The following is a 12,640-nucleotide window of genomic DNA, read 5'->3' on the forward strand; positions in this document are numbered from 1 at the left end:
TACTTGAAAAATATTTTTGAGATCACATTTGAAATGTGGGGGCTATTTGCTTATAATTAGACTTGGTGTCTAATTTAACTTTGGAACAAAAGATATGAAATTCAACGATACTTTTGTATTATGTTATACCCACAAAATTCTTGGAGTATATTTGGTATTGTGGTTGTTGAGTTTCTCTATTACTAGTATATAGTGTGACTAGTATGAAACATCCAAATTATATATATACTTGTTCAAAATAATTGTGTTCTTTTATGGAAAAAAATCACTTAAAATGTTGTGATTTTTCGTGAAAAGATATGTCTATTATAATAAAAGTATTTGCATAGACATGAATATTGATGAATAGTCATTTGTTATGTTATTATAAAAATAACAGTTGGACTATATTGCCTTTATTGAACCCGATGAAACTTTGTTCATAGGTAGTTCTATAACAATCACATTGAAAGTTATGGAAATGTCCTTCTGAAAAGGATATTTGACAATCTAAACAATGTTTGTATCACACAAAATTGTAAGAAATAGGAACAAAATATTAGTGAGGAAAAAGCTACCTCGCGAAGAGATTTACAAACTCAATGTTTTTATTTGTTCTTACTTGCTTGAGTCAATGTTTGTGACATGAACACTTGGGGCATGTCAATTACAAAACCTTGTAAGAAAAAATGAACAACTTAGAAGTTTTGCCTAACTTTGAGTGCAATAAATAAAAATGTCATGTTTTTTTGGAATCTAAGTATGTTGAGCATTCTTATAAATCTGTTGAAAGGATTTCTAATCCCTTAGAATTGATTTACACAGACATTTATGATATGAAGTTAACACCATCTCATGGTGGGAAAAAGTATTTGTTACTTTTATTGAGAATTGCATTAGAAATGACTTTGTCTATTTGCTAAATGGTAAGATGAGTCAATAGAAATGTCTAGACAATGTAATATTGAAGTTGAAAATCAGTGTGAAAAAATATATAAGAAGTGATAAGAATGGAGGGTATAAATCTCATTGTGCAGAAATATGTTTGGAAAGTAAAATATCAAACTACTGTCATATTCACCTCAATCTAGTGAAAAACCGAACGTTGATAGAAATGATGGATGCATTATTTATAAGTTCGGGTTTACACAAAACTTGTGTGGAGGAACTATCCTTACGGCAAAAGGGATCAACAAAAAGTTTTGTCCTTATAGAAAGAAAGCGATTTTGTTTGATCAGAATACAATCTTTTCCATATGAGAAATGGAAAGAAAGGAAATCCAACTTGAAATATTTCAAAGTGTGGGGGTATCTAGTCAAAGTCCAAGTTCCTATTCCTAAAAGAATTAAAATAGGACCTATGACAGTGGACTGTAAAATTAGACTTGAGTAGTCTAGAGATGGGTCTAAAAGTCCTAGGAAATGAAAAAGGATAATGTACTTAATAAAGATATTCAGAGGCTTAGTAAAATGTTAAAGGACATTTACTTCCTTCGAATATGATTTTGTAGCATTTTTTGTGTCTTCTGTAGACTCATCCTTTGGAAAGATGGTGTTAATAAACAATATTGAAAGTTAATTAATCTTCTTCAAGAAAATAAACTTTTGGGTTCAAAATGAATCTTTAGAAGGAAAAATAATAGTTGATGGAACTGTTGAAAAAATATAAAGCAAGACTTTGTGTCAAAGGTTTTAGAAAAAAAAGATTTTGATCTTGTCGATATATATACCCGTTAGTAATTAGATTTACATCCATTCGGATGCAAAAATTATTACTATGGTATATGACTTCCAAATTCATCAAATGAATGTGAAAAGAACTTTCTTAAATGTAGAATTGGAGGAAGAAATTTGCATGGAACAAGCCAAGGATTTTGTGGTACCTGGTAAATAAAAGAAAGTATGTGAACTTGTTAAGTCAGATTATGGAAGCACCAAAACAATGACATAATTCGATCAAACCATGTCGGCAAATGGATTGAAGAATGATGGAAGTGATAAATGTGTTCACACTAAAATCATAAGGTCATTGTTTGTTTATGTATTGGTGATATGTTGATCATCAATAGAGACACCAATGACATAAAAGCTACTAAACGTATGCTATTAAGCAAGTGAAATGAAAATTATTGGAGTTGCTAATGCGATCTTAGATATAAGAATTCGTAGAACTCCATAATGTTTAGCATTTTCGCGGTCTCATTGCATAGAAAAGGTACTTAAGTAGTTCAAATATTTGAATGTCAATATTGTCAAGTGTTCAACAAATGTGAGTTTTGCATTTCAAAACAGTGAAAACAAAAGTGACTCACAATTAGATTGTGCTAGATTTTTGGGAAGCATGATGTATATCATATAGTGTGTGCGATCAGATATAGCATTTGCTATTTTAAACTGAGTCCGTTCACAAGTGATCCCAAATAAATTCATTAGATGACAATAAATAGTGTTTTGGAGTACTTAAAATAATACTTAAAACTAAGTCTTGCATTATAACAATATCCAACAATATTGAAAGATATAGTGATGCAAATTGAATCATCGGACGAATGAAGTAAAATTCACGAGTGGATATGTATTTACTATTGGTAGAGGAGCAATCTCTTAGAAATATTTCAAAAGAGACATGTATCGCTAGCTCTACAATGATCTTTGATCTAGGTGCTCTAGATAAGGTCGGTGAATAAGTTAAAAGACTCCAGAATTTCTTGATAGATATTCAATTTTGGCCCAAGCCATTGGCATTAGTATGCATACACTTTCACAGTAAAGATGCAATAGGTAGGGCATCGAGCATGACGTATAACGGAAAGTCTCGTCATATACGACATAGACATGATACTGTTAGAAAACTACTCTCTAGTGGAATTATTAGAATTGACTATGTAAAGTCAAAGGATAATGTGTCGGATCTACTTACAGAAAGGCCTAACTAGAGAGAAAGTTAAAAGATCATCTAAGGGAATGAATTTACGGCTTAGGACAAGTCATCATGGCTCTATTTAGCAGACTGGAGATCCCAAGAGCTAGATTCAAGGAGAAAAACAAAGTTGTGAATGACGGTTTGGCATTGTCAATAAACTCAATCCATTCTCATGATGAAGACAATGCTCAAGTACAAGGATACAACATTAAGGCTTGTTAATGAGTAAATAAAGCTTAATGGTTTTAATGATTTGCTAAGTTTGGCAGAGTTGACCAAATAGTGTATCTACGCAATAACACGGTTAGAAATCACCTATGTGAGTGTGAAGTGTAAGCCGCTTCAAAGAAGATGATTGTCAAAAGCCCATCTCTTTATACACTCATGAAACCAGGAGGTGTTCATGTCTAAGGCAAACACAACCGTAAGAACCATAAATGGAAAAGGGTTAATTGTGTGAAATATGGTTGTCTAGGTATACACCAAAGTTCGACAGTTCAAAGATATCACATCTACCAATTGACCGAGTATATCCAACATATGTTCACTACGGAAAGTCCAAGGGGAAAACTACTTATCCAGATGCAATTGATTCTTGCTTGTAAAGTACACATACTTGTCCGTTTCTTCTTCTTCGAGTCATTCCCCATTCATGTGGGGATTGTTGGATTTTAAAAAAAGTTGGGAATGGAAAATGAAGAGTTGCGACTTTATGAAGAGTTGTGACTTTTATGAAATGTTGCGACTTTTATGAAATGTTGTGACTTTTATGAAAAGTTGCGACTTTTATGAAAAGTTGTGACTTTTATGGAAAGTTGTGACTTTTATGAAAGGTGACGACCTTTCTGAATGATTGTGACTTTTCCAAAGGTTTGTGACCTTTTCGTAAGGCACAATAAGAACCTTTTCACACTATCCTTTGTTTTCTATATATTGAGGTATTTCCTCTCATTTTAAATAGAATTTATGGACTTCTTCTTCAACTACTAAATCTAGTATTCTAAGTGTACTTTACTACCGTTGAGTGGTTCGCTGACACCGGAGTTTTTGGTATCTATACTCTGGTGATTGAGATCATTTTACCCTGGGAGGTCATATTCCAAATCAAACCTCGGATACTAGAGGGGAATAATTTCCTTAAGGGGACACTGTGAATTCAGTGGACTTGATCTTTTTCCTATTATAAATTTCCAGATTCTGTACGTGTTTTAGAAATTTTAGATTTGTGAATTAATTTAAGTTCTTCTATTCTTGTGTTCTTCACTGGTTCATTAAACTTGGTAACTTCGTGTTTCTTCAAAGTTTGTTGGAATCAGTAAGATTCTTTAGACACATATTAACAACAATTCTTCTTTAAGAAAAATATTTCATATATATTTTTTTAAATCTGTTTCTGATTCTAGTTTCGCTAATAGTTTGAAATTCTAGTTGTGAAAATGTTCTTAATCTTTGTTGTCATACAAAGATGTTCAATGTTTTGTTCTATGTATGTTTGAAATACAATATGAACAACACCAAATGCATAAACGATGACTCCAAAGTATGAATTTCTCTAGCCAATTTCGCATCGACAAACAAATCAAGACAAACTCCTCGTGCTAACTATCTTTTAGCTTAATGAGTCACCACATTATCCTTTGTTGGATTTTACTCAATGGTTAAATCATAATACTTGAGTATTTTCGTCCATGTTCTTTATCTCAAGTTCAGATCCATCTGAGTGAACACATTTTGAAGATTGTGATGATCGGAGAACACTTTGCACTTAACCCCATAAAAATAATGTCGTCAAATCTTGAGAGCTAAAATAATCTTGGATAAATCTAAATTATCTATAGGATATTTCCTCTCATTGACCTTCAACAGTCTATAAGCATAAGCAATGAAATTTGTTTCCTGTATCAACATAATACCCAAAACAGAACGAAGAATTAGAATAAACCATTAAACTCTTACTTTTTACTTGCAAGGTTAAATGGATGTTGAAGTAAAAATATCCTTGAGATTTTGGAATCCCTCTAAACATTTATCGGACCACTCAAAATGTACAACTTTAGAGTCAACTTCGTCAAATACATAACAATAGATGCAAAGTCCTTCTCAATCTTTAATAGTATCTCACAAGCCGAGAAAACATCTCATATCTATCATAGATGTTTACCCTACCCAATTCTTATATGCCTTAATCTTAAAGCTGGAAAGTCACAAACTCAACCCCACACTAATGAGAAATAACCAACTTGTGAAGTCTTTCACAACAATATAGGATGACCTCATATACATCCTCCCCTTCAGAAACATATAACGTTTTAGGCTTAAGTTTCATGAACTTAATTAGCCTCTTGCTTTACTAGTCATCACTGGGGAAAAGAACAAATGAAATAATGTGCTATCCCTATCCCTCTTACAAAACATCAGTCACATGACTTGAAAAGCACAATAGGAACTAACAAATGCATGACATGTCGCACACGATAATAATGCACACATTGCTCCTCTCAAGGAACCTCAAACCAACCTATAGTATTATACGAGATGTTGTATCTGATTCAACCATATAAAATTATATTATGCATAATATCTGAGCCAATCAACAATATTTTGTAACATCAGTCCATTTTATTTAAACATAAATTAGTTCATTACATATCTTATGTTTAGTTGGGCTGTACACATTCTCGTAGAGTTGTTGGTTAGAGTTTTGGTACATTGACTTTCATCTTCTAGGTGTTATTTTCCGTATTATTTTAGTATCAAATATTAGATTTTTTTGAAGTTCATGCAAACTTCAGTTTTCTGTATATAAACCTTCTTCTGTATCTTTAAATGCTTAATTTTGAGGTTAGTTGGTTAGTAGTTATGGTTCTTCAATCGCAGGATTCATGTGGGTTGGAATCATGAAGGTCTGGGTCGTGACAATTACAAAATATATAATACATTTTCAACATAATTAATCAATTGTTATCAACAATGTTTTTGTATGAATTAAATAATTGAATGAAGTATAAATATGTAAAATAATTAATTAAGATAGAATCTTTTAAGCAAGAAATAACATATTCGTATGTCATAACCACATGAATAATGTGAAATTAATTTATATTTGTGTCTTGATGTCACTTCCTTTTTTTGTGCTTGACGTCATTACAAAGATAATGTTTGGCAATATTAGCAGCAAAAGATGTGTCTCTTTTTATATCCTTCAAATTCCTTATCCATAATTGATTATGAAAAATATTTGATTTTGTTCATTTGATTTGTCCTTGTAAAATCTAAAACATTTTATTATAAGATAAGATTATAATTTTATCATTTCAAAGATCTAGCAAAATATTCTGTTTCCTTTATCTAACATTCATATTATTGAAATTACCTAAGAAATGTTGTTAAAACCATACTTGAATTTTTAGGTCTTTATACTGGAATAATCTTGAATTCATCAATTTTAAATCACATATAACATAATACTTCTCTAATGCTTGAATTTCTTAATGGTTTTCAATCAATTGTTTATACGGTATCCTATGAATTCACTATGACAAAAAAAAACTAACCCACATAAATTATTGTCTCTGGCTTAATAAATTTTTCTCTTTGGGTGAATAATCCAAATTTCCTTTATAGAATCTTTGTCAATTTAATAAAAATAGATGGATATTTCATTTTCTGATTTAAGCGTTAATTTGCACAATCCTAATAATTAAGAGCTGACATCAATTTTTATCATCCAAAGTAATAATTCTTGATAAGAAAGATCAATTTGGGAGGGGGGGATGAATTTTAACCATATATAAAATATGAGTGTATTGATATCATTCCATCAATTTAGTAAAATACTATCCTTTTTTAAATCTAAACATAATCAAAGATACGGTATTTGACAATATATTATTTTGAAATCACACTTGTAACTATAGTTCTTTGTACATAAATATTTTTAATTTATCTATTGTTAAAACGAAATTCAGAATATTTTTCAGCATAACTTATTCATAATTATCAACCATGTGTTTATATGATAAAATAATCCAATGAAGTATAAATATGTATAATTATTCATGATAGAAACTTTTATACAGAAATAAAATGTCACAAGTCACAACCACATAAGAATCATAAATAAATTTATTTTTATCTCTTGATAACACACTTTTGTGCTTGATCTTATTACTGAAACAATTTTTGACAATACTTATTTTGACCGTGCAATATTTTGCACAATAAATCTTCAAATTTCTAGTCAGCTTAATATTTTCATCACTTACCATTTTATAATTTCCTCAAAAATGAAATATAAAAAATATTAACATGTTAGAAAACTTGTGTGCACGCCATTGCATGTGTGCATTTCGTATGTTGTGTGTGTGCACGTGCGCATCCACACACGTGAATGCATGAATAAAAATAGATTACAAAAATTTGAAAACGACTCCAGAAGATGTAAGAAAGGATCAACATGTTGACCATTCTCGGCATTGTTTGGATGAAATAATATTTTGGGAATTGGTATGCAACACCAACTTCACATTTCAACACATAAAATATAAAACATGATCTAAGCACCTATATATGCACTCCCTCAAATTTTTGCAAAAGTGAATAAGAAAATGATATTATATTAAACGAATCAGAAAAAGTCTGTAAGTACGATGAATGTGGAGCTCTAGTTGTGGAGGTACTTGGTGGAGCATTTGGATATTAATGATTTGTCTCAATAACTATCATATTCATTCATTTGATTAAATAAAATAAATAAATAAATACAAAATATTACCACCCTTGAACAATTACATAATGTTAATGTTCTCACATTATTATAATTATGTTTGCTTAATAATCCTTGCATAAACTAAGTTTTAAAGGAGTTTAATATAAATTAGATTTAAATGTATACTTATGAACAAAAATTGGTACTCCGAAAAGGGCCTAAAATACCTCTAATGTATCAGAAATGGTACAAAACTACTATTCATTCACCTATTGGCTCCAAAATACCCTTGTCATTCACCTTTGGGTTCAAAATTAACCATTTATTTAACGATTTTAAATTTAAACTATTTATTATTTTCTTAATATATGAAGCTCAACTATTTGTTGTAATTTCACTTATAAATATAATTTAAACATCAATCTATCCACCCATTAATAATTAATCCACACAAATTAATAAGCCAGCCCTATTACTAATGCAACGATAGAAAAGCTACTACCAATGAGTGTTTCAAAAAATTTGAGGCGAAAGTATCTGTAGAAGTAGATTATCATGCATTCAAACTCTCAATCAAAACATATTGTAATTCAAGTGTCTAATTAATAATTACCGATAAACTTAAAAGTCTAACTATGTTCATCTTAATTATTCATTCGTCTCAATTATGTGATGTTACTTAATAGATAACTTTTTTTAAAAAGAATATAGTAAAATTTTAATATTGAAAGATAATAATAAATATTTATAAAATTGTATTAAAAAAGTGCATGAATTAATTTGGGATGTAATACTTCTTTACCTTTAGTCATAAAATTGGAATTCAAGCTTGAAAGAGAAGTCTATTTAAAGTTCTCTATAAATAAGCGGCTCAACCTAAATTTAATTTGGGTTTCATTTTGGAATCGAATAATTTTGAATGTAATTTTCAGGAATCTGTAATTCGCCGTGTATTAGTAGTTTTTAGGGTGATTTTCATATTAGAGTTGGTTTATTAATTGGGCGGGGTTTAATTAGTAATGGGTGGGTCGTGAGTTGGTTTATAAATTATAATTAATAAATTAAATTATATCAAATAGTTGAGCGTGAAGTATTACAAAAAAAAATTTAAATGGTTTAAATTTAAAACTTTAAATAAACGGTCAATTTTGAACACAAAGGTGGATGAAAATGTATTTTGGAGCCAATAGGTGGTGAAAAGGGCATTCTGGAGCCAATAGCTTGATGGAGGGTAGTTTTCTACAATTTCTAATACTCTGAGGTTATTTTAGGTCTTTTTTTATCGAATACATTTGTTAATCTTGACATTCTTCCTAGATTATAGCTTGCATGTATTTATTTAACATAAAATGTAAGTTGCTCCATACCATTAACTAACCCTTTTATGGTTGTTTCGTAATTCTAGTTTGTTTGTATAATAATAATATTCTTAAATAACATTGAACCCTTGGACTACGAGCTCTTACAGATCATCTTGAAGGAATGACGACCCTATTAGAGTTTGCATTGTAGCCCTGCTAATAAAGTACCAAAAAAATTAACATTAGCAATGATGAATTAGGGCAGTGAAAATTTTTAATTGCAGCTTTAGATCAGTCGCTTGATCGTAACTTTATAACTTTTGTATTATAAAAAAATTATTTAAAAAAAAAGAAATCTAAGAGGATGACACCTCTAAAAGGTAAATTTTGGCCTAGCGTTAATGAGAGTTCAAAAACATAATTAAATACAGGCTTAGACGAGAAAATAAACATACCTTAGTTATTCGAAGAAATAATATTAATTGACACATGAAAAGTTTTTCTGAATTATCAAAACGAAACATTTAACATAAGCTGCATTATCAATATACAATACTTTTTCAGCACAATTTATCAATAATTATCAACCACGAGTTTATATGATAAAATTATTTAATGAAGTATATCTATCGATAATAATTTATCATTAAATAATATTTTAAACTAGAAATAATATATCCACAAGTCACGACCACATGAGAATCGTAAATTAATTTATTTTTGCCTCTTGATAACAAACTTTCATTTTGTGCTTGATCTTATTAGAAAAACAATTTTTTAAAATACTTATTTGGACCGAGCAATATTTTGCACAATGACTTCAAATTTCTAGTCAGCTCAATTCGTTCCTCACTTGTGGTTTCTACGATTGCCTGAAAATTAAATATAATGATAATTAACATATTAGCAAAAGTGTGTGAGCGTTTTTTTTTTGTGTGTGTTGTGTGCATGCGCATTTCCGTGCGTGCATGACTAAATGTAGCTTACAAAAATTTGAATTCCACGCCAGAAGGCGTAAGAAAGGATCCACTTGTTGACCGTTCACAACATAGTTTAGATTATATAAAATATTGGTAATTGGTGTACACCACCAATTTCCCATTTCAACACATAAAAAATAAAACATAGTCTAATTACCCATATATACACTCCCACAAATTTTGGCTCAAATTATAAAGAAAATAACATTATATAAAATGAAATAGAAAAATATATATGTATATTAAACGTGTAACTCTTGTTGAGGAGGTACTTGGTGGAGCGTTTGGATATTGAGGATTTGTCTCAATGACTATTCTCTACATTCATTTGATTAAATAAATAAAAAATAGAAAATGTTAACCCTTGTGAAGTGACAAAAATTTAATATTTTTCAGATTATAATAAATATACTTGTCTAAAAAATTACTTGCATAAATTAACTTTTAAACGAGTGCAATATCAATTATGTTAAGATATGTCTCCTGAACACAAAGAGTATACATATGTTAATCTTAGCATTTTCCTTGATTTTAGCTTGAATGGATTTATTTAATATAAAACGTAAGTTGCACAATACAACTAACAAACCCTTTTATGGTTTTTTCGTTGTTCTAATTTTTTTGTATAATAATAATTTTCTTAAATAACATTTTACCCTTGTACTATGAGCTCTCACAGACCCTCTTAAAGGAATGACGGCCCTATTAGAGTTTGCATTGTAGCCCTACTAATCGAGGAACCACAAAAGTAACATTAGCAAAGGAGTTTTTAAATTATTACTTTATATTAGTCACTTGACTTTAACTTTACAGCTTTATGTTATAAACAAATATGATTTAAAAAAATTGAAGAAGATGATACTTCTGAAGGTTAATTTTTGCAAATAGTAAATGAGAGTATAGAAACGTGATTAAATACAAGCTTAGAAAAGAGAAAAAAACATGCATTAGTTGGTTGATGAAATAATATTAATTGACACCTGAAATTCTTTTGAATTTTCAAAAAGATATTTTTTTCATAATCTGAATTATCAATATTCAATATTTTTTCAACATGATTTATTAATAATTATCAACCACGTGCTTTTATGAAAAAAAAAGTCCAATAAAGTGTATATATAGACAATAATTTATCATGATAGCAACTTTTAAAAAAGAAATAAAGTATCAAAAAGTCACACCAAATGAAAATCGTAAATTAATTAATTTTTGCCTTTTGATAAAACACTTTAATGTTGTGCTTGATCCTAATACAAAAATAATTTTTGACAATACTTATTTTGATGGAACAATATCTTGCAGAGTGAATCTTAAAATTTCTAGTTAGCTCAACCCGTTTCTCACTTGTTAATTTCTATGATATTATGGAATATAAATATTAAAAATACTAACATATTAGCAAAACTGGGTGTGCGTGCGTCTTTTGCAAATGTTGTTTGTGTGCGCATCCGCGCGTGAGCATGCATGGATAAAAATAGCTTACAAAAATTCGAATTTGATGGCAGAACTCTTAAGAAAGTATCCACTTGTTGACCATTCTTAGAATAGTTTAGATAATATAAAATCTTTGGAATTGGTCTACACTACAAATTTCTCATTTCAACCCATAAAAAAAAAACATAGTTTAAGCACCCATATATCTATTGTCTCAAAATTTCGCGCATATGAATCAAAAATTAATAAATAAAACAATAAAAGTATATAATGTCAGGCCCAAACCTATACCTTGAGCGGAACTGACACTCGAAAATCATTGTTGGTCTCAAGCAAACCCTTGGCCTGACATAGTTACTCAATAGAAGACTTAAAAACAAGAGATATAACTCATGAAATAACTTGAAAGGATAGTAACTTAGCCAAAGCGGAAACTCAAGTCTTAAACGTATACAACTGATTGAATAAGACTAAGTAACTAATATTATCTATTTATGAAGCCTGTAAAACAAAGAGGGACAATCATCCTAACAACTGAAAACTAGTAATAAAGTGATAATAAGAGTCGTCCAGAATGCAAGGAGGCTCACCAACGGGCCTTGAGCTGCTCACTAGATAAGCGGTGCACTGGATGCTGATCCCAGTTACCTGAGTCTACATTATAAGACGATGCAGACGAACTGTCATAAATATATTGAATATACAAGTATACGAGTAGGAATGCTAAAAAACAATAGGCTTAAAGGATTACGAAAGAAACACTTACCTTGTTGATTTACCATGGTTTCACGGTATTTTCAATGCTTTTTCCTTAAGTTTAGTGTGCGTCCAAAAGCCTTTTTGTATTGATTTTTGTGTAAGTTTCTCCTTATTTGCAGGAAATCGGAGCTTATGACGGTCCGTCGAGCCTGTGACGGTCCGTAGGTGTCACGACCCAAAACCGAGCCGCGACTGGCACCCACATTTACCCTCCTATGTGAGCGAACCAACCAATCTAAACCTTAACATTTGAATTTAATATCAACATAAAGCAATGCGGAAGACTTAAACTCATTAATAAAAGACAATTCAATACCTTCAAAAATTCAACACCTATTATTTCCCCAAAATCTGGAAGACATCACCACAAGAACATCTATGATCAAATTACTAAACTACGAGTATTCTAAGAAGCTAAAACAAATAAAAGCTAGTCTATGCCAAAATTTCAAGGCATCAAGACTTGAGGAAGGAGATCCAGTCTAAGCTAGAGGCATTAGCTCACCCTGAAGATCCGGTGTGACGAAGACTGGCTAGAATTACTATTGAGTCGAAG

The sequence above is a fragment of the Solanum pennellii genome, chromosome 8 (assembly GCF_001406875.1).
Source record: "Solanum pennellii chromosome 8, SPENNV200".
Lineage (NCBI taxonomy): Eukaryota > Viridiplantae > Streptophyta > Magnoliopsida > Solanales > Solanaceae > Solanum > Solanum pennellii.